This window comes from Mauremys mutica, chromosome 6, assembly GCF_020497125.1.
Source record: "Mauremys mutica isolate MM-2020 ecotype Southern chromosome 6, ASM2049712v1, whole genome shotgun sequence".
In the NCBI taxonomy this organism is placed as follows: domain Eukaryota; kingdom Metazoa; phylum Chordata; order Testudines; family Geoemydidae; genus Mauremys; species Mauremys mutica.
The window spans coordinates 67,546,756-67,572,345 of NC_059077.1; the positions used below are offsets into that span (position 1 = coordinate 67,546,756).

The 25,590-nt window shown below is 43.5% G+C and overlaps 2 long non-coding RNA genes across 2 annotated transcripts in view; one reads left to right on the top strand and one right to left on the bottom strand.

Moving 5' to 3' along the window:
- Positions 1-4,339: 4,339 nt before the first annotated feature.
- Positions 4,340-25,590, bottom strand: part of LOC123372637 — a 48,389-nt gene continuing 27,138 nt past the window's right edge. Inside the window, exon 3 of the long non-coding RNA XR_006580376.1 lies at positions 4,340-5,065. This is a non-coding gene — a long non-coding RNA (uncharacterized LOC123372637). The remainder of the gene's footprint in view (positions 5,066-25,590) is intronic.
- LOC123372638 lies at positions 20,231-22,814 on the top strand. The gene is made up of 3 exons (XR_006580377.1): positions 20,231-20,285; positions 20,725-20,772; positions 22,614-22,814. It is a non-coding gene; the product is annotated as an uncharacterized LOC123372638 (long non-coding RNA).

Below are 25,590 nucleotides of genomic sequence, written 5' to 3' on the forward strand. Positions count from 1 at the left end.
TCATTACCCAAAATAAAAACATTCAAGAAATACAAATATATCTGTCTTTAATGGCAACCATCAACTGTAATAGCAGAATTCAAACAGCATTGTAGCCATCCTCCTTACATTGCTTAACTGTGATGAGGAACAATCACTTTATTAAAGGAAAAGCATCTGCCAGTTCTCTGTCTTTCAATCCATGGCCCACCCTGCAGTACCTGTGAGAAGCCAGCCAGAGCAGTAACAGGCAGGCATAACCGGGAGGAAAAGAACTTGTCCAATTGGGTTTTCTTCCAGGTGCTGCACAGACATCGTTTATTGCAGGGATAGGCAATCTATGGCACGTGTGCCGAAGGCGGCACGCAAGCTGATTTTCAGTGGCACTCATACTGCCCGGGTCCTGGCCACTGGTCTGGGGGGCTCTGCATTTTAATTTAATATGAAGCTTCTTAAACATTTTAGAAACCTTATTTACTTTGCACACAACAATAGTTTAGTTATATATTATAGACTTATAGAAAGAGACCTTCTAAAAACGCTAAAATGTATTACTGGCACGTGAAACCTTAAATTAGAGTGAATAAATGAAGACTCGGCACACCACTTCTGAAAGGTTGCCAACCCCTGGTTTATTGATAACCAGGAACCCAAAAGGATAAAGTAAAGCTGGTTGACAAATTTCTAATGGAATATTTTTCTGCCAGAAAATGTCACTTTCTCTAAATTGAAACTTTCCATGGGAATGTATTGATTTTGACAACATTTTGTTTTGACAAAAAATTGAAAGAATATTTTGATAAGATGAAAATATTCCTTGTTGACCTTATCAGAATGAAAAATGAAAATTTCCATTTCAAAATGTTTTAAAATGTATTGTATATTTTATTAGAAAATAGAATAGAAAAAGTCATAATCAGACAAATTTTTTGATTTTATTGAAATGGAACATTTTTATTGACCCAAAGACAATTTTTTTAATTTATTTTATTTTGTGGGCAATTTCCAATTTTGGGGGGTTGTTCTAATTTGAAACAAAAATAAATTTCAGAATGTTGACATTTCCCATATAATGGAAATTCCATGTTTCCATAAGCTCTCAAATAAATGTTTCCTGCAGCCAAAATCCCAAAGTAAAAGGCTTGTGACAGCCTTGACATCTAAACATAAAGGAATAATGTTACCTTAAACTCAAACTTCCTAGTTAGTCCCATTTTCTACCTTTGCTGAATAGAAATGCTTATAAATGAATGCCTCAGCCTGCTCCTTCACAACAAAACCCCAACAATGAGCCGCAGGATAATCATATTTGAGATTATCCAGTTATTGAATCTCTTATATACAACACAATCTGATTTGCAACCCCCACCCAAATGAATGTCACCTTGGATTCATCTTGTAATTGAATCCTAAATGCATGTAAATAGAAACACAACCAAAGAGGCACTATATCCTACACTTGATAGAGGTAACCTTTTACAAGCAAAGAGAACCAAGAGAGGACAGGCAACCCAGAACTGTTTCTGGAAAAACTGTAGTTACAGTAGCACGGTGACCTATTATGCCATAAATAATGTCTCTTTGTATTAACACGGTTTTTTTGTTGTTGTTCTAGTAGATAGCAGCTCCCTTTTACAGAATGGAGTTTTACATGGATGAGATTCTATCTATATGTAAGACAGGCAATAATTCACACATGAGCTAAACTGATAGTTTTTCCTGAGACGAATTGGCTTGCTTTAATAATGCATAAAACATTCAGGAAACTGTTCAACGTTGACATGATGTGAAACTGTTTTTAATATTTAACACAAGTTCAAATTCAATTTTTGTGGAGCATTTATCCAATATTACAGTAGATATTCATTAATTTTCACATTGTTGCAGGAAACCTCATGCTTGCAGCAGGGCTGCATTTAATAGAGCAATAGGTGACTTCACTCCTTTAAGGGTTATGTCTTCTCTTCAATAAAAGACATGTGGGCATGGCTGTGGCTGGCCTGAGTCAGCTGACTCACACTTGCGGGGTTCAGATTGCAGGGCTATAAAATGACAGAGTAGATGTTCAGGCTCGGTCTGGAGCCCAAGCTCTGAGACTCCATGAAATGAGAGGGTCTCAGAATCTGGACTGGAGCCCAAGTCCAAACCTCTACACTGCTATTTTTAGCCCCTCAGCCTGAGCCCCTTGAGCCTCAGTCAGCTGACCTGGGCTCTCAGACTCAGTGCCTTGGGTTTTTTTTATCAAAGTGTGGACGTAACCCTTAAGGGGTGAAAGTTTATGATTGCATTGAAAAAATGGACATTATTTCTGTCTACTCAAATACTGACCAATAATGGGCATTGCCAAATTAGAGAATATCAGAGAGCATTGTAAATGTGGTTGAAGAGGAATATTGCAACTTCCCAGTGGTTCATAAATGTAAATACAGCATCAATATATCTTGATCAGCTATCATGCCTTGTGCACATTTTTGTCTGCTGCTTTCATGGGTTCTTCTATTGTGGATTTAATTTCTCCACCCCTGATCCTTCAAGGAGCACCTGCACAGAGGCCCATTGCATGTAATGGGTGTTGTGTTAATTTCAATGGAATAAATGGCCTCACAGAGGCAAAGGTGTTAAGGTGCCCCTGATGCTGTACAGCACTAAACAGCTGAACAAGAATGGTGGGGTTGGAATACAGAGACCCTGGCCTGTTTAGTCTCATGGCAAACACATCATTAAAATATTTTAACCTTTTATTAAACATATAGAGAAAGAAGAAGAAACAATTAAGGCATTTGAAATGTAAAGTATTAAATCAGGCTTTAATTTTAACAATATCTCCTATTCCCTTTCTCTTTAACTGTAGAGTTTTTATAAGGAAATCTCCCTGCTTGACAATCTTTTAGATGGTATTAAAGATAGTAATAACTTCTTTTGGTGGAAAAGAGAAGACATTAGGTGAGATGGGTCGGAGGTGTGGTTGCTACTGTTGTGCATACAGTCAGATCTACTTTCTTGAAGACAAAGGCAAGACAAGCACACAAAAGGGGAAAGAAAAGACCAGCAGAAATAGAAAATGCAGCTTCTGTCTCTGGTGCTGACTCTTACTAGCAACCTCACTGCTGGAGAAACACAGGCATGGCTCACAGTCTTATTTGACACGCTGAAACCTGGCAAACTTGGACCAGCATCAGGCAGTTTAAGCTATTACTTTTATCTGTTTCTCTGGTCATAGGCTCACAACAATGTTGTGAAAGAGACAGTCTTGGCTGGCTAAGCCAGACTCTTATTAGACAGAAGGCAAAAGGAGAGAGATAGGAAAAAGAATAAATAAGGTGGGGAAAGAAACTGACACACAAAGGAGGGGGTGAGAACAGGAACCCAAGACTCACATTTCAGTGGTGCTCAGAATTTACCCGAAGCTGGTGGAGGCAGTGATGTCATCAGCTCCCTCTCTCTGGCCCAGCCTGATCAGGACATCTCTCAAAATCAGGAAAACAAAGTCCCAGTAGTGTCACGGTGGTACCCGGGATCCCAAGAAATGGTGGTGGTGGCAGCCATGCTGGTGAAGCTTGCTCCTTTCAATCCACTCATTATTCAGCCATTTGGATTCCCCACTGAAGTCTCTTTATTAAGGATCCCAGAAGGGAGTAATGGTAGGAATAGCCCATACCCTCATTTCATCCCCCAATTAGACCTAATTTCTGATTTGGTCCATACATTTCTGATTCCATTCTCTTTTTGTTTATGAGTCATGATCTCAACACAGTCCTCGAGTGGTATTAGCAGACTTGGATTGTCACCGGTACAGTTGAGCACCTCCCTCTTGGCCACTCATTGGACTACTGTGAGGGGATCCAGCCACTGGATCCTGTGTGTTTTAAGCCTCCAGAGTCTGAACAGAGGCCAGGCATTGTCCCAGTCTTGGGTTCCCTAGGAACATTCTTGAGGTGCAGATCCTCTGTCTAGTAAACCTTCCTGAGAATTGCAACCATGTAGTCCAACTGCCCAGCCTCTGGGAACCAGACCTGACCCCTCTGACTCTCCCATAGCTTAAAAACACACCCTTTCCCACAACTCCACCCTTCTGGTTTAGCTCTTCAAGGGGCACATAATACGGTGTAGCACATAACACAGATACTTTGCACAGGGGTCTAAAATGCTATTGTTCTTTCTTTATTAACACGAGAAATAGACAGGTCATATAGAAAACACCAATCACTCTGAACATAATGCCACTCACTCTAGTTCACCCTTCCCTTGGGAGTCCTTAGGGGACAATCTTTGTTCAGGTCAGCAGGGTTACTCCTGCCTCATCAGGTTCCTGAAGCAGTTTCCCTCATCTTGAGATGGTGAAAAAGGCTTACGACTCCAAATAGATTAGCCCTTGGCTTTATAGTTCCTCTGTTAGGTGATGTCCTGATCAGCCTCAACAGGTGATCACTGACCCCTGCCAAGTGACTCTGTGGCCAGGCAACTTCGGGGTGCGGGGGATGACACACCAGTTCTTCTGGGTGGGAGCCCACCTACTGTGTAGGATGTTTGTATTTGAATAGAGGATCATCCCGATTTAATGACCCTCTGTGGTCAGCCCTCTACCCTACAACTTGGAATCTGAGTCTAATATAGAGGCAAAGACAAAGAGACCACAGAGAAGGCAACTAGTCCTCACATTTCAAAATGGATTTTGCAGCTTAGTAAAGATACATCCAGAGAGTTCACAATCTCACACAGAATCATAAATTGCACAGACAGACTCCCAAATCATCTCAAGAACTAATTCAGTCTTTCTACCTTTAACTTTTGCTGACTGTTATAAGGATGTTACGTAACAGGATGAGTTGTATTTTGCCTTGGACAATTTAGAGTACAGACCTCTGCACAACATGGGGATTCACCCACACAGAACTTCTTGAAAGACAGAGACCTTAATATGAAACCTAACGGCCTATGTTATTAGGAAATATTTACTATAACAATGTCACATACTACAAAGGGATTAAAATCTGTGGGTTATAGTTGTGTCTTCTCCCATTGCCGATCCCTCTTCTTTCCTTGTCCTTTATACCTTCCATCTCCTTCATATCTTTCTTTCTACTGCCTACAAAATATAATGGAAAAATACATTAATATAATATTACATTGAGATTTTACTGCATAATAATACCTAACTTATATATATAAACAGTGTTAATCAGTAGCTCTCAAAGCACTTTACAAAGGAGGTCAGTATCATTATTCCCATTTTGCAGATGGGGAAACTGAAAGGTAAAACGACTTGTCCTATGTCACCCAACAGCCCAGTGGCAGAGCTGGAAATTGAACCCAAGGTCTCCCGAATCCTAATCCAGTGCTTTGTCCACCTACCACATTGATAGAAGTCAAGAAATTCAAGGCTGAGTCTCACAATTATAATTAAAGACTGCATGTGTATATTTTAAAGGATTCAAGTTACCCTGTACTAGTAATGCAAAATGTTACATGTGCACAGGAGCTGAGGTACAACTGGCTTCATTAAGACAATAAATTCAACTCAGCATAATTAAAAAGATTGTACGAGCAAACTGAACAAAGTCAAATAATTCTATTTTTGCTGGATTTCACAGAAAGTCCACCCCACTCAGACTTTCACAGCAAAATATCAAGTTACAAGCATATCATCAAAACAAACTCATTGGGTTATCGCAGATTGAAATAAGAAGACTGTTACCTAGCAACTAGTAAGAGCTATGGCTTTTAGAAATTAACCCGTTAATGGGTACCACATGCAGCACAGCTTTGACGGATTTGCACTTACTTGCATGCTTAAACAGATATGTTTCTGGCTGCATTGGAAGAAGAGGAGATGATTTTTTCACAGTTTAAATTAGAGATGGTCCACAACCGTAAGAAATACAAAATAAGATGGATGGTAGGGTTGCACAGCCAACATTCACTCACTCTCTTAAAGTTGTATCTGTCCTGTTACACACTGTGTCATGTTCTAAAGATCCTTAGTATTGAACAGATCTGTATATGATGGAGGTTTGTGCGTTGCACAGGTACACTTACTATTACATTTTGTTATGTCTTTTACATTTTTAGGCAGTAATCAGTCAAACATCAAAATGGCTTTGGTGTAAAAAGAACATAGCCACACAGCACCTTTGAAAATGCTTTTTATACTATGTGAGACAAGGTGGATGAGATAATAACTTTTACTGGACCAACTTCTCTTGGCAGAAGAGACAAACTTTTGAGCTTCACAGAGATCTTCTTCAGGTGTGGAAAAAGTAACCAGACACAGGCCTTGGCTACACTGGCGCTTTACAGCGCTGCAACTTTCTCGCTCAGGGGTGTGAAAAAAGTTACAGCGCTGTAAAGCACCAGTGTAAAGTGCCCCAGCGCTGGGAGCGCGGCTCCCAGAGCTGTAAGCTAATCCCCTCGGGGAGGTGGAGTACCTGCAGCGCTGGGAGAGCTCTCTCCCAGCACTGGCACCACGACCACACTCGCACTTCAAAGCGCTGCCACAGGAGCGCTCCCGCGGCAGCGCTTTGGAGTTTCGAGTGTAGCCAAGCCCACACAGCTAAATACAAAATAGGACAGATTGTCAAGCATAAGAGCTTAACACATATTGCATGAGACCACTTAAAATGAAGTGGGCAATTAACGCCTCTGCAGTCATAGGGCAAAGGAAAGTTAGGCCTGGTTTACACTAGAAAATTAGGCTGGCATAACTACATCGCTCACAGGTGTGAAAAATCCACACCCCTGAGCAAGGTAGGTAAGCTACATCCCCTTGTAGACAGTGCTAGGTCAACGGAAGAATTCGTCCACTGATCTAGTTACCCCTTCTAGGGGAGGTGAATTACCTACACTGATGGGAGAATCCCTTCCACTGGCATAGGTAGTGTCTGTGCTGAAGCACTACAGCACTGCAGCTCATTGTGCATACTCATCGCTTGCTCGTAACTCGCTCATCGCTCGTCAGCCACTGGCTCGTCACTTTTCCAGTGTAGGTTACAAATTGTTGTAATGAGCCATTTTAACCCAGTGTCTCTGAGTCCATAATTTTTAGTGTCCACCAGACAAACAGACCAACTGACAACTCTCCGATGCCACGTACTAAGAACTCAAAGAAGACCCCAAACAATTCACCCAGGAATTTAAGGATATCATCAGATCCTTCTCCAAACAACTCCAAGAGAAACTCTATCAACTCATCTCACACAAACCCACCCCAGGGCCCTTCTACATATTTTCCAAGATACACAAACAAGGTAACCCAGGCAGACGCATCATATGTGGCTATGGTACTCTTCCTGAAGGAATATTAGGACTCATAGAAACCATCTTCAAACCACTGCCACACAAACGGCCATTTTCCTCCAAGATACAACCAACTTCCTCCAGAAACTCCATAATATTAACAACCACCTTCAGAACACCAGCCTTGCCAACATGGATGTTACTTCCCTACACACCAACATCCCTACCATGATGGTATTGCTGCAGACCTAATATATCTACAAGACAGACATTGGACAACACTCAGCTATCCATCCCAAACATATCACTGAACTCATCCATTTCATCCTCACCCACAACAACTTGGCATTCAACAGCAAACACTTGGTCCAAATCTTGGGAACAGCCATGGGTACTAGGATGGCTCCCTGTCACAGCTCTGCTCACTTCTAGAGCATCTCCTAGTAGCTCATCTGGGGATTAGCTCACCACTGGTTTGATACCTCCTCTTGTGGTTTTTCAGTCCCTTGTCCTTATAGCTAACTCCGTGGCCTCTCTCATGCCCCATAAGCTGCAATCTTTCCTCTTTGTGGCTTGCCCTTCCTGTCAGGTCACTCTAGTTTCCCCGCTTTGAGATATCAAAGTTTCTCTAAAAAAATGCATCAGGCAGTCTTCAAAGTCCACTGCCTGTCCCTGCCACTCCCCCACTGGCTGGTAGAGGAACCCAGGTCACCCTCTACACTGGGTTTCCAGCATAGTAACCCCACAATCAGCTGCTAAGGTCCACATGGTCTCACCCTTGCTGCTGTTTTCTGTAGGCTTCTTCCTGCTCCTTTCTCTCAACCTTGAAAGTGACTGCTGACTCTCTCTCTCTCCCTGCAGCCTCCTTGCTGGTCTCCTCTCCCTGGCTTTATACAAGCCACTCCTCTTCCTGCCCAGCTGGGCTTCAGGTTCAATTAGGGCAGTATATCCAGCCTACATCTCACTCATGTGCAGCTCATCCTGTGAAGTAGCCCCTTCTGAGCCATTTTAACCTCTTAGGGGTGGTGTAAGGTGAACACCCCCCATCACACTCCTCAATATGCCAACTTCTTCATGGGACAACTTGAGGAAGAATTTCTAGAAAAATGTACCTTGTACAGTGATATACTTGAGATATATTGATGATAGTTTCATCTTCTGGATGGACAACTTAAACTCCCTCATAGATTTCCATCATGGCTTCAACAACCACCATCCATCCATCAAACGCTCTCAGAACACTTCCACACCAGCATCAACTTTCTGGACACCATGATCAGCTTCAACAATGGAACCCTACCAACAACTCTATATAAGAAACCTACAGGTCATCACACTTACCTCCACAGATCCATTAACTAGATCAGCCACATGAAAAAAACTGTTATCTACAGCCAAGCACTCAAATACCACAGAATATGCTCTGAGGAGAAAGATACCTTAACAGACTTAAAACCACCTAAGGCAAATAAGGGCACTCCACCAGAGAAGTAGATTGCATTATGCAGCAGGCCACCCAGATCCCCGAGAGAACCTGCTTCCATACAGAAAAAAAAACAAAAAAAACTGACCACACACCTCTACTTGTCACCTGCCACACCACACTGGAACCCATACAGAGCATCATCAAATAATTACAATCCATACTCAATGGGGACAACATCCTGAAAGAAATCTTTCCCAATCCCCTCTTTTGGCATTCAAACAACCTCCCAGTTTCTCCAAGTTCATCATCAGAAGCAAGCTCCCCACAGACCAGGATACACCAACTCAAAGCAGCACCAAACCCTGCCAGAACAACAATGCAAAACCTGCAGACTTATCTCCACTGCTATGATGATCAACACATGCCAAAACAGACCACATGCCCGATAACAACTATTTGGTTGAAAAAAAGACGATCATTATGCTCTTGAATGAATTTGCACAGAAAAATGATAAAAATCAAAAATATCATATCACTTGTTGGTGAACACTTTTCACAAAAGAAACCTGCACAACACCTTCAAAAGATGAGCCCAGGAATTTAAATTCATAACTTGGCTAGACATTAAAAATCATGGACTCAACAGAGACACTGGTTTTATGGCTCATTACAACAAAAGGGCTTGGCTACATTTGCAAGTTAGAGTGCATTAAATCAGCCCCAGACACCCTAACTCCTGAGGTGTTCACATTGGCAAGGCACTTAGAGCTCCGGGACTCTGCAGCTGGAGCGCTCCTGGTAATCCACCTCCACGAGAATCTTAAATCTTGCTGCGCCCCGGCTGAAATGCCCAGGTGTCAGTGTGGACGACGTGTTCCATTACTGCGCTGTGATTGGCCTCCAGAAAAATCCCATAATCCCTTGAAGTCAAATGGCCACTCTGGTCATTGTTTTGAACTCGGCTGCAGGCATGCGGATATCCCCTTTCAAAGCTCCCTTTCTCATAGCCAGCATGCTTATCTGCTCCGGGACAAAGCAAACCATAACTGTGGAATGCAGGCTTTTGTGCCTCTGTGTGTGTGTGTGTGTGTGTGTGTATGTGTATGGGGGCGGGGGGGTCTGCTGCTGTCTGAACTTACAAGACAGCATGCTGACACACTCTCTGCACCCCAAAACACACTGTCTCTCCCCCCACATACACACAACACACTCCCAGTCACACTCCCTCCCCACCCCACCTCATTTGAAAAGCATGCTGCAGCCACTTGCACACTAGGATAGCTACCACAATGCACTGCTCTCTGTGGTGTTGCAAGAGCTGCTAATGTGGCCACGCCACTGCGCTTGCAGCTAACAGTGTAAACACACAGCAGCATTTTCCCTGCTGCGGTCTCGGAAGGCTGGTTTAACTCCCAGTGCTCTACATCTGCAAGTGTAGCCATGCCCTTTGTAACCTACTAATCCTCCTTTGTCCTTTGACTGTGGAGGTGTTAATTGTCCACTTCATTTTAAGTGGCCTCATGTGACCTATTAAGCCCTTATGCATAACAATCTGTCCCACCTTATATTTAGCTGTGGCAATCTGGTTACCTTTTCCAGACCTGAAGACGAGCTTGTTTCTTCCAATAACAGAAGTTGGTCCTATAAAAGATATTACCTCATGCCCCGCCCCATCTCTCTCATATCCTGGGACAAACATGGCTACAACGACATTGTGTACTATGTGTCTTTGGAGTTTTATTATCACATAAAAGTTTGTGCAATTTGAAGTTGTTGTTTGGCAGTTATCAATTTGGATAAGAATATAAATTTCTGAGCACAAAACAAGTACTATCTTACAAATATTTGAGCTTTCTGTATGTACAATCAGACAGGAACACTTACTTTACCATTAGGAATTGAAGGGTATTTTATACACTTTGTCATTCAAAAGATAATTTATTCCCTATGTTTGCAGTAAGCTCTCAGTTTAATCTGTGAGCTCAGTGTCAGGAGGTATTAATGATCACCATACTGTATTCTATAGGCAAACATGATTTTTAAATATATTTCTTAGAATTGTATTTAAAATGTGTGGAAAAGCAGGATCAGTCCTGCTGACAGACATAAGAACCAATTCTCTTCTCACGTCAACATACATCTGGACTAACTCCACTGAAGTCAATGGAATTGTACCGATATAAACATGGTGTGAGTCAAATCAGAATAAGGCCCATAGGTCACAAGGCATTTGGGAAAGGGTAGAAAAGCTTACCGTTCCCAATGACTGTGTGTATTGGCTTTTAGTATGTCAAAATAAAGGGATCACTCTTCAGAGTCCAACAGTCTTATTTTAACTCATGCTGCCCAACCCTCTGAAACATGAGCACCTCCAACAAGTTTCTGCAAATTTTCCACTCTTGTTGGGCTCAATGGCAAAACTTTCATGGAAATCAAGAAGAACAGAATCAGACCCGTTAATTCCAATGGGAGTACAGGGTGCCCAGCAATTCATAGGACCAGACCCATAGCGAGCGAATATAAGAAAATCTGACTTCTCTGATATGTAAAGATATGCAGGTGTACACGTGTTTGCAGCACCTCCATATTAAAATATTTGTAACACATAACCAAATTTCAAGGACAGAACCTTCCAAGGGAAAACAGAGGGCAGGCTGGTTGTAGTCAATCAACTGTAAGAAATATCTGTATGTCTATATCTCAGACAGAAATCTTGCCCTCCAAACTAAACTTCAAATATTTAACATCATTGTAAAGTCAGTCTTACTATACAGTGCTGAGACTTGGAAACTCATTAGGACCTTCCTATCTAACTCCAAGTTTTCATAAACAGCTGACTTAGACAAATCCTCAATATTAAATGGTCAGAAAATATCACAAATGAAGAACTTTGTAGGAGGACAATACAGAAACTGGTAGGACAGAAAATTACAGAACAAAAAATGGAGCCGGCTAGGACATACTTGGAGGAAAGACCTGAATAACATAACAAGACAGGTGTTAGACTTGGAATACCCAAGGCAGAAGGCGATGAGGTAGACAAAGGATAACACAGAAGCACACAATAGTAGCAACATTTAAAGCTATTACAATGACATAAGAAGAAGCTAAGATTGCAGCAGGAGACCAACAAAGATGGAAGGCAGTGGTGGAAGCCACGTGTTCCACATGGAATAGAGAGGCATATGAGAGAGACACATCTCTTCTTATACACACATATTGTATACTCCAGAAGTCTCTTACGGTTATATCAACTCTGCTCATATTATCACAGTCCTGATGTATTGTGGTGTTAGTAATAATACTCCTGAGGCCATTCTGCACCAAAAAATTAAGAAATCTGCACAGAGGCTCCAGCATGGCAGTGGGGAGCACAGGCCATTGGCTGCACGAAGGTGGGAGATCACCCTGCAACCTCCCCATCCCAACCCCAGGGACACAGACTCAGTGGTGAGGCTGCACCCAATCCTGACACAGCACAAGGCCTGGGCCTGCCCCATAAACACCCTGGGGCCCTGTCCCTCTACACCAGGTCCACCAGTTATAGGGCAGGCAGGCTCAACTAGGCAGAATCTACATGTAGAGGGGCTCAGTGTGGGGGGATCCAGGTGTGGGGTGAGAGGATTCTATGTGGGACAATCTGGGTGCAGGCAGCTAAGTAGGGTGTCTAGGTGTGGGGGGATCTGGATGCACAGAGGCTCATTGGGGGGTTCCAGGTGCAGGGGCAATGGGATTCTGCAGGGGTTTCCAGGTGAAAGTGGTTGGGGCTCAGTGGAGGAGTCTGAGTATGCGGGTCTCAGGAGGGGAGTCTGGGTGCTGGGGGAGTGGGACTTGGTGTGGTGGGGGTCTGGGTGCAGCTAATTAGGGTCAGTGGCATGGGGGTCTGGATGTGTGGGCTCAGGTTAGCGCAGGAGGCTGAGGCTCATCAGGGTGGGGGTTTGAGTGCAGGGAGCTCAGTGGGGCATGGTCTGGGTGAAGGGGTGGGAATCCAGAGGCAGGGGGTCTGGGTGCAGGGGGCTCCAGGTGCAGGAGTTGAGGTTCAATGAGGTGTGGTTCACATATGGAGGGCTAGAGGGTTCTGGGTGTATGGGGTGAGGCTTGGCAAGGGTGCCTGGGTATGGAAGGTCCACATGCATGGAGGTTGGGTGGATAGGGGAGCAGCTCCCCGTACAGTAACACCGCCCCACACACCCCACAGCTGATTAGCGATGGGGGCAGGAAGCAGGGGAGGATGCTGAGCTTCCTGCAGCTGGAGGAGGTTTCTGAGGGTGGGTCTGATGCAGCTCCAGCCACTCCTTGCAGGGGAAGAGGCAGTCCCGTCCTCTCCTGCCTCCAGCCCAGCTGGACTAGCAGTTGATCCTGGCTCAGGGTAGGAGCCACTGGCAGGGGTGTCCCCAGCCCTGCAGTGATTTACCTCTCCACTGGCTGCTCCAGATGCCTGAAACAATGTACCTGCGCAGCTAGGAAGTGGTGTGTGACTGCTCTTGCATCTTCCCTTTGCTCCCCTGTCAGAAAGTCATTTTTCTGCTGGGAAGCAAAGAAATCTATGGGGGATATAAATTCTGCACATACGCAGTGGCACAGAATTCCCCCAGGAATAAAACATACAAGTGCCTTCCATACCCAGGCACTTAGAACTTTAAGGCCTAACTCTGGCCATTAGGAAGGACAATTTGCTAATTGTTTTTTGGCCACACAAGTCCTAAAACCAAGCAGCTCTGTCTTGGCAACATCAATATCTGGCTTATCAGTAAGAGAAAAAAGAAATGTTATTAGTGAGAGGACCTGTCCAGGGGGAAAAAATGAATGTATGCTGGAAGAGAAAAACTATAAAGACAAAATAAATTGAGATTAAATTAAAATGAAATCTGGAATAGGATTGGGGCATTAGAAAAATGAAATAAACCAAATAAATCAGTTGAAAGAAACCTTAATGACTATAATTGCAGGATTTGTTTTTCTTCTGTGAACAAAATCTTGACTTGCTTGGTGAAGGACAAAAGATGAAGGTCACAGATGTTATGATTGTGTGAAGTGAAATGGAAAACATTTAGTCTAGAAACAATCACATCTCTCTTAAATGCACTTTAGTATGTCTTATCCTATATCTATTCTTACCTACTCATTTCTGTTACAATGTCTTTCCCAGCCAATAATTGGCTCTTTGTTCTAAACTCTTTCCCAGATCGCTTACATTTTGTCACTTCTTTGTTCCAGGGTTTGACTTTTAGTGGTGTCTTTTCTAACCCTATTTTGGCATTCCATGTGTGTAGTTTATTAACCGTATTTTGATTTGCAGCAAATATACTGAAAGGACACCAATTTAATATATGGAGATATCCTATCTCATAAAACTGGAAGGGACCCTGAAAAGTCATCGAGTCCAGCCCCCTGCCTTCACTAGCAAGACCAAGTATTAATTTTGCCCCAGATCCCTCAAGGATTGAACTCACAACCCTGGGATTAGCAGGCTAAAATTTTAAGCAGGACTGTATTTTAGAGTCCTCTTAATGTAATGAAGAAAATCTAATTTCCCTGGCCTTGCAGACTGGGTACTTAAAATCAGGATAAAGCTGTGAACTGCACACATTCCTGAAGACAGCATTCTAGAAAGATGTGAGAAGTAATTAAGTGTCATGAATTATGTCTGCTGCTTCTAGATCATACTTGCTTCAAAAGTGCTAATGTTTGATTGATGTGTTCTTCATTTTGATATCTCAGCTGAAAATACTAAGTCCTGAATGAGCAGATGGTGCACTAAATTGAATGATAAGAGGAAGAGAGTTAGTTCTTTGAACAGGAAAAAAGACGGGCACAAAATGAAAGCTGTGCGTTTTTATCCCTTAAAGGGGAAATCTTTTTCTAGCTGTCGGAGGACCCCACCTTGATTATTCCACTTTTGTAATTGCAGTTGTCTGTGCATTGTGACAGACCCAGACCAGTGGGGTACAGGAGTCTGGTCGAAGGCAAATATACTGGCCACTGGATGAGTAGTTTTCTGTTCCTTGAGTGACCAGAGCAGGGGCTGTCCTAGAGCAATCAGGAACCTGCTAGAATCAATTAAGACAGGCAAACTAATCAGGACACCTGGTTTAAAAAGGACCTCCCAGCAGTTAGTGGGGGGCATGCAAGGAGCAGGGAGTGAGAAGGTGAGCTGCTGGAGGACTGAGGAGTACAAGCATTATCAGGCTTCAGGAGGAAGGTCCTGCAGTGAAGATAAAGAAGGTGCTGGGGGGAGGCTATGGAGAAGTATCCCAAGGAGTTGTAGCTCTCATGCAGCTGGTACAGGAGACGTTGTAGACATAGGTGCTGACTCCAGGGGTGCTCCAGGGCTGAAGCACCCACGGGGAAAAATTAGTGGGTGCTCTGCACCCACTGGAAGCCAAGCTCCCCTCCCCCCTGCCCCACCTCCTCCCCTGAGCGCACCACATCCCCGCTCCTACGCCTACCTCCCAGCGCTTCCCCTGGCCGCCGCCAAACAACTGTTTGGCCAGTCCAGGAGGGAGGGGGAGAAGCAGGAACATGGCGCACTCAGGGGAGGAGGCGGGGTTGGGGCAGGGATTTGGGGAAGGAGTCGGAATAGGGGCAGGGAGGCGAAGGAGACTTTGGAGAAGGGGTTGGAATGGGGGAGGGGCACGGGTGGGAGGGGGCAGGGGAGGAGCAGGGCCTCATGGAAGGGGTGGAAGCGGGGGCAGAGGAGGGTCGAGCACCCACCGGCGGGACCAGAAGTCGGCGCCTATGGTTGTAGACAGCTGCTATCCACAGAGCCTGGGCTGGAACCCAGTGTAGAGGGTGGACCTGGGTTCCCCCATCCCCCTAACTCCCTGTCTGACAGAGGAGAAGTTGACCTGGTCTGTGAGACACACCAAAGGGGAATGTCTAATTTGGAAAGGGATCTGGCCGGTCCCCGACCCACTAGGTGGGACACAGAGACTGCGGGGTTTGTTCTCCATTTCCCCCATGCTGGCCAGTGATGAGATTAGCTGAGTGAATGGCAGGTTTGAGCCACTAGCAAAAGCAGCCAAACTGAGGGCTGCCGTGAACCTCTGAGGTGAGCAAATCTGACAGAAAGCGCAGGACCCATCAAGGCAGAGGAGGGACTTTGTCACAGCATCTAGTTTTTAATATGACTGGAATTAAGTGGTGTTGTAGCTGTGTTGGTTAGAGAGATAAGGTGCGGGAGGTAATATCTTTCTTTTGGACCAACTTCTATTGGTGAGAGAGACCAGCTTTCAAGCTTATACAGAGCTCTTCTTCAGCTCTGGAACAGATTGTTAAGCATAAATAGTTAACAGGTATTTCAAGGGACCATTCAAGGTGAAGTGGACTGTTAAGACCTCTCCAGTCATAAAGTGTTATTGAATCCTGATGACTTAGGTCATCTCATAGAGATTGATGTTCATATTAGTGTGGAAAGGAGGGAGTGCCTCCTCTGTAGCACCATCTCTCTCATCCTGGCCATGTAGATGCCCTTCCACACGTGCTCTGTGCAGAAGTGCCTTTGTAGATTGCCAGAAGAGGAGCAAGAGAGGGTCCATTCTCCATAGCACCTTTCTCTGCTCTATTCCTGGAATTCCAAGTGGAAATATTACCTCCCTCTCAGTACTTAGCAGTGCTGGGAGCCCCAGCCAGTGACAGCAAAACTGCTCCTGGACTTACGCTACCAGAAGGAGAGAGGTCAGCACAAGAGCAGATGTACCTGCAGGTAGCTTCTCGTTCAGTATGGAAGGGAAAGACATTTCCCTAGGCACCTCCAAGATCCATGTGGTTTGGAGGTGGCATGACCTCCTAAATCTGCAGACTCACAATCCGTCCCACCAGATGAAACACTACCAGGAAGAGAGGGCCACCTCATGGAGGTTTTCTAGGTTTTGTCTTTTTTACTTAGGCCTTGTCTACACAACCAAGTTTTGTAAACAAAAACTTCCTTTTGTTGACCAAACAGTGAATGCATACACACTGCAATGTGACTTTTGTCAGGAAAAATGCCTGTTTTTGGCAACAAAATACAACCACCCCAATGAGAGACATCTTTTTCTTTTACATGTTTCTGGACAAAGTGCCAGTGTAGACACCATCTTGATTTCATCGTTTTAATTGGCCTCCAGGAGGTGTCCCACAATGCCCATCATGAGCGCTCTGGTCAGCAGTCTGAACTCCCCTGCCCTGCAGCCAGGTAAATGCTATTTCCCCCCTACCCCCTTGGAAGCCCCAGGAATTTTTGAAATTCCATTTCCTGCTGGCTCGGCGTGGAGAGGTCTCATTGTGTGGAGAGGTCTCATCGCATCTTCCCAGGTGACCATGGTGGGTTATCACACCAAACACTCTCCCGCTTGGACCACTGCAGAGCTGTTAGATCTGATCAGTATATGGGCAGAGGAGGCTGTGCAGTCACAGCTGTGCTTGAGCCAGAGGAATTGGGATACTTACGGGCACATTTCTCAAGGCTTGTTCTAAAATGGCTAAGATCAGGACATGCTGCAGTGCAGAGTGAAGATAAAGGAGCTGAGGCAGGCGTACCATAAGCTAAGGGAGGCAAAGCATCACTCTGGTGCTTCACCTAAGACCTGCTGGTTCTATAAAGAGCTGGGCACTATCCTCGGCCAAGAGCCCCATGGATACTTCAGTGGGCCTGGAGGTGTCAGAAAGAGGACCTAACCCAGGGGTTGAAGTTATTGATGAAGAGGTGGAGTTAGATGAGGATGTGCAGCTCCCAGCGGGGTCGCCTGGTGGGGCAGGCAGCCAGGAACTGTTCTGTACTCCAGAGGGATCTAGCCAGTCTCAGCAGTTGCTCTCTGGCAAGCAAGAAGCAGGAGAGGAGATGCCTGGTAAGTGGCTGTGATTTGTGTAGTGTGGAGGTGGGTTCAGGGCTGCAATCTGCTCTGCCTTCTTACAACACCTAGCGACAGAAGGTGTCGAGCTGGACCGTGGGATAGGTACCACAGTACATTGCTCACTCTGTCAATGATAGTGCCACCACTGTGGACGTGCTCTGCCGACAGAATGAGCGAGCATGAACATGAGATGCTGATTTTTATTATGTCGACTTTTGGGTGTCAACATCACTTTTGTCTACAAAACTTGGTAGTTTATACATGGCCTTAGTTGCTAAATTCAAAATAAATCTAACAGGAATCCCAAGGTTTATATCTCTATTTTATACGATCATATGTCTCACATACAGCATGCTGTATATTCTACTGATGCATCAATAAATCCAGCAGCAGACGTTTTTCTTGTTTCATATCTTCAATCTTAGCCTGATTATGTCTTGTTGTGAGGACATTTTGGCATGTGGCATTTTCTGTTGCAAGTCTATTTGAAGAGGTTGTGTTGCTGTTTCCTTTTTGCTGTTTAATCTTAATCTTTTTTTCCTCCTACTTAAAATAAAATCTTTGAGGGGGCAGTTTACTAGTTTCGCCCACATACAGAAAGAGAACAGATGCGCAGAGTGTTTTTTAATTCCTCTCTGTATCTTTCTGGGGTAGCCTTCTGAGATTAAAGAAAACTATAAGTATATACAGACATGCTTCTTTTGGCTTATGCACATGATTTCTGAAAATGGACTTCTCCAGGATGAAGCATATGCAAACATATTTTACATCAAAAAAACAAAAATCTACTAATTTTGTAAACAATTATATAGAAATCTGTTAGATTCCAGAGGTTGGTCTGAAAAATAACAATTGCTTTAGTATCAGATTTAATTCCCAAACAAATGGTAAAGAGATATCCTGGTTTATTTCTAATCTCCACCCATACAATGCTCCCAGGAAGATATTGTGCTACTATCTTATTATTATCAATATAGTACCTTCAATATACATATAACAACACAAATAAAGACTATGGGACAGATACTCAGCTCGTGTAAAGTGGCATAGTTTCACTAAAGTCAATGGAGCCATGCCAATGTCCTTGCCCCAAGTTCCTGTCCCAAGGAACATAAATTTTATGGGCCCCAAACACTCCTTTAAACCCTTAATAAGTAGTCCTTCTGAGGACTACTCAAGTGAATAAGGTTCCTGTCTTTGCATGGAAGGACAATTAGTGCATATGCCTTGAGGGTTACAAGGTTTTAAAATATGTATACCAGTCTAGTTTGAGTTTGCTCGAAGAATGAGTTTTGAGGAGAGACTGAGGGGGTGTCTAGACAGCAAAGAAAAAATTGTAGTTGACCTATGCCAGCTGACTTGAGCTTGCAGGGCTCGGGCTGTTTTGTTACAGTGTAGACTTCTGGGCTCGGGCTGGAGCCCAGGCTCTAGGATCCTGTGAGGATCCCAGAGCATCAGCTTCAGCCCAAGCTGTCTACACAGCAATGAAATAGCCTTGTAGAGTACAGCTTGAATCCTATGAGCCTGAGTTGACTGGCATCGGCCAGCCATGGGTTTTTCTTTGCTGTGTAGACATATCCTTAAAGAGCAAGAGGGAGGAATCAGGGTGGATAGAATCAGGAAGAGGGTTCTATGCAGACAAGCCCACTTCACAAAAGGCACAGGGGGAAAGGACAAAAAGGGAAAAGTCAAACAATAGGTTTTGACTGACTGAAAACACCATCCTCAACAAATGAAAAACCAAACCAAAGCATGCCATCATCAAAACAGCTTTCATTGGCTGAACATAGTTTGGAAGGATGATTGTTACATAGAGCCCTCATAAACCTATTTAACCCTTTCATGAGGGAAACATACATCATCATACTTGACACCTCATAGAAGTGCTTCTGTAGACTTCTAGGACTGGAGTATTTATTCAGGAAATGTTCCTAACAAGACTACATAGTGAGAGGAAGGATGGTCTTGTGGTTCAGGTACTGAACTCGAACTCATGAGCGCTGAGTTCTTTTCCTAGCTCTACAACAGGTTCATATGTGATCTTAGGTAAATCACTTAGGCCCAGATCCTCAAAAGTATTTGATTTCAATTGGAATTAGGCACCTCAGTACCTTTGCAGATCTGGGTCTTATTAGGTATGTCTCAGAGAGCAGGTTAATTAACTCAGGCTGTGGTGCTAAAAATAGCAGCATAGATATTCCTGCTCTGGCTTGGGCCCAGGTTCCAAGATCTTCCCCCACACACACCAGATTTCAGAGCCCAGCCTCCAGCCAGTAGAGTTGCTGAGGAAACTGAAAAGCAGGCCCTTTAATATTTAGGGGGGAAATAAGTTTGATAAATATGTGTACTATTTACAAATCTAGTCTTTTTAAAGCATATACTTTTATCATTGCTGCCTCAAAAGAGCTAAAGGAATAGCAAAAGCCCATTGTGACAGAAACAATGAAAATGCATTGGCAATGGAGGCCTGTTCCGATTTGTACACTACAAAGAATGGAGACTGAATTTACATAAAAGGTACTGTTATAGACCCAGGCCAGCTGGGACAGCAGAGTAGTCGAAGGGAGATATACTGGCCACTGGATAAGCAGTTTTCTGTTCCCTCAGTGACCAGAGCAGGGGCTGCTCCAGGCTAATGAGAACACCTGACTCCAATTAACCTGCTAAGAGTCAAGTAAGGCTGTTAAGCACCTGACTCTAATTAAGGCCCCTCTGATGCTACAAAAGGGCTCACTCCAGTCAGGCCAAAGGGAGCCAGAGGAGAGGAAGTGTGTGCAAGGAACTGGGAGCAAGAGGTGTGCAAGAAGCTGAGAGTGAGTAGGCATACTGCTGGAGGACTGAGAAGTACAAGCGTTATCAGACATCAGGAGGAAGGTCTGGTGGTGAGGACAAAGAAGGTGTTGGGAGGAGGCCATGGGGAAGTAGCCCAGGGAGTTGTAGCTGTTGTTCGACTGTTCCAGGAGGCACTCTAGACAGCTGCAGTCCACAGGGCCCTGGGCTGGAACCTGGAGTAGAGGGTGGGCCCAGGTTTCCCCCCAAACCTCCCAACTCCTGATCAAACACAGGAGGAATTGACCTGGACTGTGGCTTCTACCAGAGGGGAAGGTCTCTGGGCTGTTTCCTGACCCACAGGGTAAATCTATGAGGCGAGCAAATCTGCCAGTAAGTGCAGGACCCACCAAGGTAGAGAAGGAACTTTGTCACATGTGTGTATTGAAAGTGTGTGAAGTTTGTGTGTGCTCCCAAATTTAGATGGATGCTGGGGACTGAAAATCAGGCCTATGATTCCTAAACATATATGTGAGTATTAGATTCAAATCAAAGTACTTTGCAAATGTACAGGGTCAAGGAAGATGGCTGACTTTCTAATACAGGAAGGAAAAAGATATGGAGGTAAACAGGAGAGCAAAAAAGGGAAATCTCTCAACTATTTCCCATTGTTGTTAGCACTAGAACAGTTCCACCAGTGTTAGCAACAATGAGAGCCCCAGTATAGACAGCCCACTGGCTGCTACTTCGGGAGTGGGGCCTCGGGCCGGAGTGTAGGTGGGGCCACGGCCAGGGCCCCCTTGCGGCGGCGGCTCGCTCCAAAGGCGGTTGGCCAGTTGTTTGGGAAGGCTTAACCTCCCCTTGCCTCTTATACCCACCACCCATGTGCTACCACCATTTTAAGTACCTTGCCAAAAAGACCTGCTTGGAGTAAATTTAGATGACCTAGCATTTAAAACAGTGTTGGCAGCTCGCAGCCTACATTATCTAAATAAAGGCCTTCTCTAGCCTGGGAGAAAAGGGGTTCATTATGAAATCAAATCAGCCTACCATAAGCTCTTCAAGGCAGGCACCATCTCTTTGTTTTGTTTATACACCACCTAGCAAGCATGAGTTCCTGGTCCATGCCTAGGGCTCTTGGGCACTATGGTAACACAAATACATAAAAAATAATTTGAAACACCACTTAAGACCCAGTGTAGGCACAGTTTAACACCCTGAAAATCATGTTGTAACCTATGCTCACCCAAAGGATCGACTCCTATCAACTTACCTGGGTTTAAAGGTGTCAGACTGTGTCTATGATGGGTTCTAAATGGTGTTTCAAATCATGGTAGCATGCATTAATTTTTTTAAAAATAACCTTTCTTCCTAATTTAGACAGGTCCTTAATTGAGATTTGCCAAAACATTTCCCCACCATTAGACTGGATGCAATTAGAATCTAGGAAACAGGAAAATAGATGAATTCGTTATTTTACAATTTTAAAAGTTATTAAACTTTAGAAACAGAGTATTTAAAAAATAATCAGTGCTATTTTATAATCTTCTTCTCTTTAAATGTTTTGTGAAGTGGTGTAGTGATCTCTTTGATGAAGAGGCTGTATAATCCTGAGACTTGTGCATTCACAGAGAGATGGTTCAATGAGTTAAGAGCCTTCTTTAAACACAAAGATCACAGCTTTCATCCAAGCCATTTATAACATTAGTTAATCAGTTAACCTTTCTTCTGAAAAACAGCTAGAAGAAAAAAGCTCCATTTGCAAAAGTAAAGTAGCCATCCTGTTACAATCTGTAGTGCAGTACCTAATGTCACTTTGCAAAGGGGACAATAATAAACTCCTATACTATAAATACTAGTTACTGATAGTAAAATTATTTTCTGTACCATATTTTCTTTTGTCATAGGATATTTTTCAATAAGAGTTAACATAAATCAATACTTGTATTCTGCAGCCAAATGAATTAATCCCAAACATGTATTATCTAGGGATTTCCATTTCTTTGTCTTTAATCGGTGAAGCTCTCTGTCTCTTTCTAGAAAAGACTTAACAGTGTAGTGGTTTCATCAGCTGAAGAATGCACACTAATCTGTGTAGTTACAATGTAATGTTTACATCTATTTTTAGGAAACATTGGGCTGATTTTCATTCCCCAGTATGAGTGTACACATACACTTCAAATACTTGGTGTACATACGTACATTTTTATATACCTACAGTACTTGCAATCTTCTTTCTTTGTGGTATAGAAATCAGTGTGGAGCATATGGAAAATGTGTGGGTCAGGTGGCAACAGAAGTTACTCTTATTAGGGAGGATATGACTGGAATCTAAATTAAACTAAGAGCTGATAACTGCACTTTTATTTTAGATCTGCTGTATCAAAGCCTGATCCAAGTCTTCAAGACTCAAAGTCAGAAGATAGGCAGTAGACTGGCTTTAAAAGGAGTTGGCTCAGCCATTAAAAATATATAAAGTGTAGACTCGCTCTTGTTTTGCTGACCAGTGCTGTCATGTCTCATTTGTGAATTGTATTGGGAATCATTAACTGCCTGAAATAAACTCTGCTGATTTTTTTAAAACTTGTGTCAAAAACCTGTTTGTTGCTTACTGTTTAGCCAATGCATCTCATGAAACCACTGAGCTAACAAATAGCGCACAGTCCCTCAAGTGACATGGCACTGTATGACCTTCGGACATCATGTTCTGTTATTGTTTCTTCCAAAACACTGGAAATAATAGGGCCATGCTACATTAGATAAGAAATGTGCCTATTTGTTGAGTGCCTGGTGGCATGCTTGGCCTGCATAAAACAGAGGAGACACAGGCTTTTCTCCAAGGATTTTATAATCTAAACCCCCCAATCCTGTAAACGAAACTGCCTGGGATTAGGGGTTCACAGCCATGGATTCCTGGGCAAAACCAATGCTTAAGTAATTCTCAGATCTTTGTATTTGCACAATCTGGTTGATATGGAAGGTGGAGATATGCTGTGGAAGTGGAGATTGACGATGAACATGGAACTCGTGGATCCATTTTTAGAGTGGTTTTTTGGAACAGAACTATACTTTACACTGCAGCAGCTATATTAGGGATGGGAGCCGATCACATAATGAGCTGTCTGACAGGAATATTCTTTTCAGTTTACACTGCAGAGAGTAACACAGGCAAGAGAATATACTGACGATTTAAGCTTGATCCTCTCTCTAGTGCCGTCAGTGGGATTCACCTACAGGCAGGATCAAGGTCACTAACGGAAGAAGAGATTGAAAGCTCCGAAGTTTAATATTAAAATACATGTGTTTGGGCTGCACAGTCAGCTGATCCTCAATGTCAGGGGCAGCACTAGGTATTTTGCCACCCCAAGCACGGCAGGCAGGCTGCCTTCGGCGGCTTGCTTGCAGGAGGTCCCTGGTCCCGCAGATTCGGCGCCCCCCCACGGCTTGCCGCCCCAAGCACACGCTTGGTGCCTGAAGCTGCCCCTGCTCAAGGTTGGGTTTTTTGGTTTTTGTTTTTTCCTTCTTATTGTGGTGTTTTGCTGCCTCTCTTATTGCCTGTGCTTTTAAAATAAATTGTGCTCTCTTCAGCTCTCAAAATGCTGCAATTTTTCCTTCCTGGCTGGTTGAATATCCCTGCCACTCCTTCACACCAGGTCTTGAAAGATAACAGAGTTGTGATAACAACGGGGAGTCCTTGTGGCACCTTAGAGATTAACACATTTATTTGGGCATCTATTTGTTAGTCTCTAAGGTGCCACAAGGACTCCTCCTTGTTTTTGCTGATACAGACTAACACGGCTACCACTCTGAGAGTTGTGATGGATTACCAAGGACATAGGAGGGAGGTTTATAGCAATTCAGCTGATAGCCGTGCAGCTTTTCATTTTACTTTTGTCAATGTCTTCTAAAACAGAAGCACTAATAAAATGAAATATCCAAACAATTGAACCTCTGCTGTATTTTTTTTCAGGGGACACTCTGTTGTGAATCTGTTTTTCACCTTTAATCTGACGTATTTGGTTAAATTATTCCATTCCATAGTCACTATCATTTTTCTGCTGAAAACACAAAATCCAAATGCAAAATGCTCAAGTATTTGTGAAGGTAGAAGATGTGACTGTTCCAAAATTTGATCAAGTTAAAATGTTTCCTAATAAATGCTTCCTGTGCATATCATGGTTTTATAGTTAAACTGAAAGAAAACATTCATTGCACTATTTGGACTATTTCCATTATCTACATGCTTAATTGGTCTATCATTGCATTACTTAATTAGGAAAGAGGAAATGAAATAAAATCCAAGTCTCCTTTCAGATCTCTTTCTGCCTGGGTGATCAATTAGAACCTCCCAACTCCCCTCCCTCCTTCAGTATTAAGATAAAAATGAAATTATGTGGACTAATTCCTGCTTCCCATCTGTGAAATTGGACAGTCTCCTTGCAACAATATAGTGAGATAAAATGTAACATTTAAATTAGAGAAAAATCCATAGCATTGTAATGACTGTCTAGCTTAATCTGTGAATTTCAAGGAAAATATCTAAGAGCTTATTTAAATACTTTTGAGTTGGTAATCTGAGAGCAGCAAGAAGTTAGAAACAGTGCACAGTAGAATCTCAGATATAAAGTTAATCTCTTCATCTACTCCCTAGTCATTCAGCAGAATGGTTGCCCCTTGATATAAAATGTATTTAATTTGTTGTATTTTAAACCCATGTTCTATCAACAATGATAGCGTTAACTTGAATTAACTGATCAACTAAAATTCACCAAATCCTTATGTTGTGCATAGACTTTAGGTATGTCTACACTGCAATTAGACACATGTGGCTGGCCCATGTCATCTGACTTAAGCTCACGGGGCTGTGTAATTGTAGTGTAGACTTCTGGGCTTGGGCTGCAGCCCAGGTTCTAGGACCCTGTGAGGTGGGAGGTCCCAGAGCTCAGGCTGCAGCCCAAGCCCAGATGTCTATGATTTAAAGACTTCAGGTCACAGAAAATCCACCATTAACTCTGGTTCATACCAGCAAGTGACCCATGCTGAAGAGGAAAGGGGGGCGGGGAAGCCAGGATCTCTGTCAATCTGAGCTGGGGGAAAATTCCTTCCTAACCCTACATATGGCAATTGGTTAGACCCTGAGCATGTCAGCAAGACCCATCAGCCAGACACCTGGGGAAAAATTCACTATTATAACTCAGATCCCTCCCCAGGTAGTGTCCCATCTCTGGCCATTGGGATATTTGCAACTAGTAGTCACCAGTGATGTAGCTGATCTGCTCAGTGAAGCACATGTAATAATCAGTTACCTTTTTTTAATTGCACTGACTTCTCATCTTCCTCTGGGAGAAA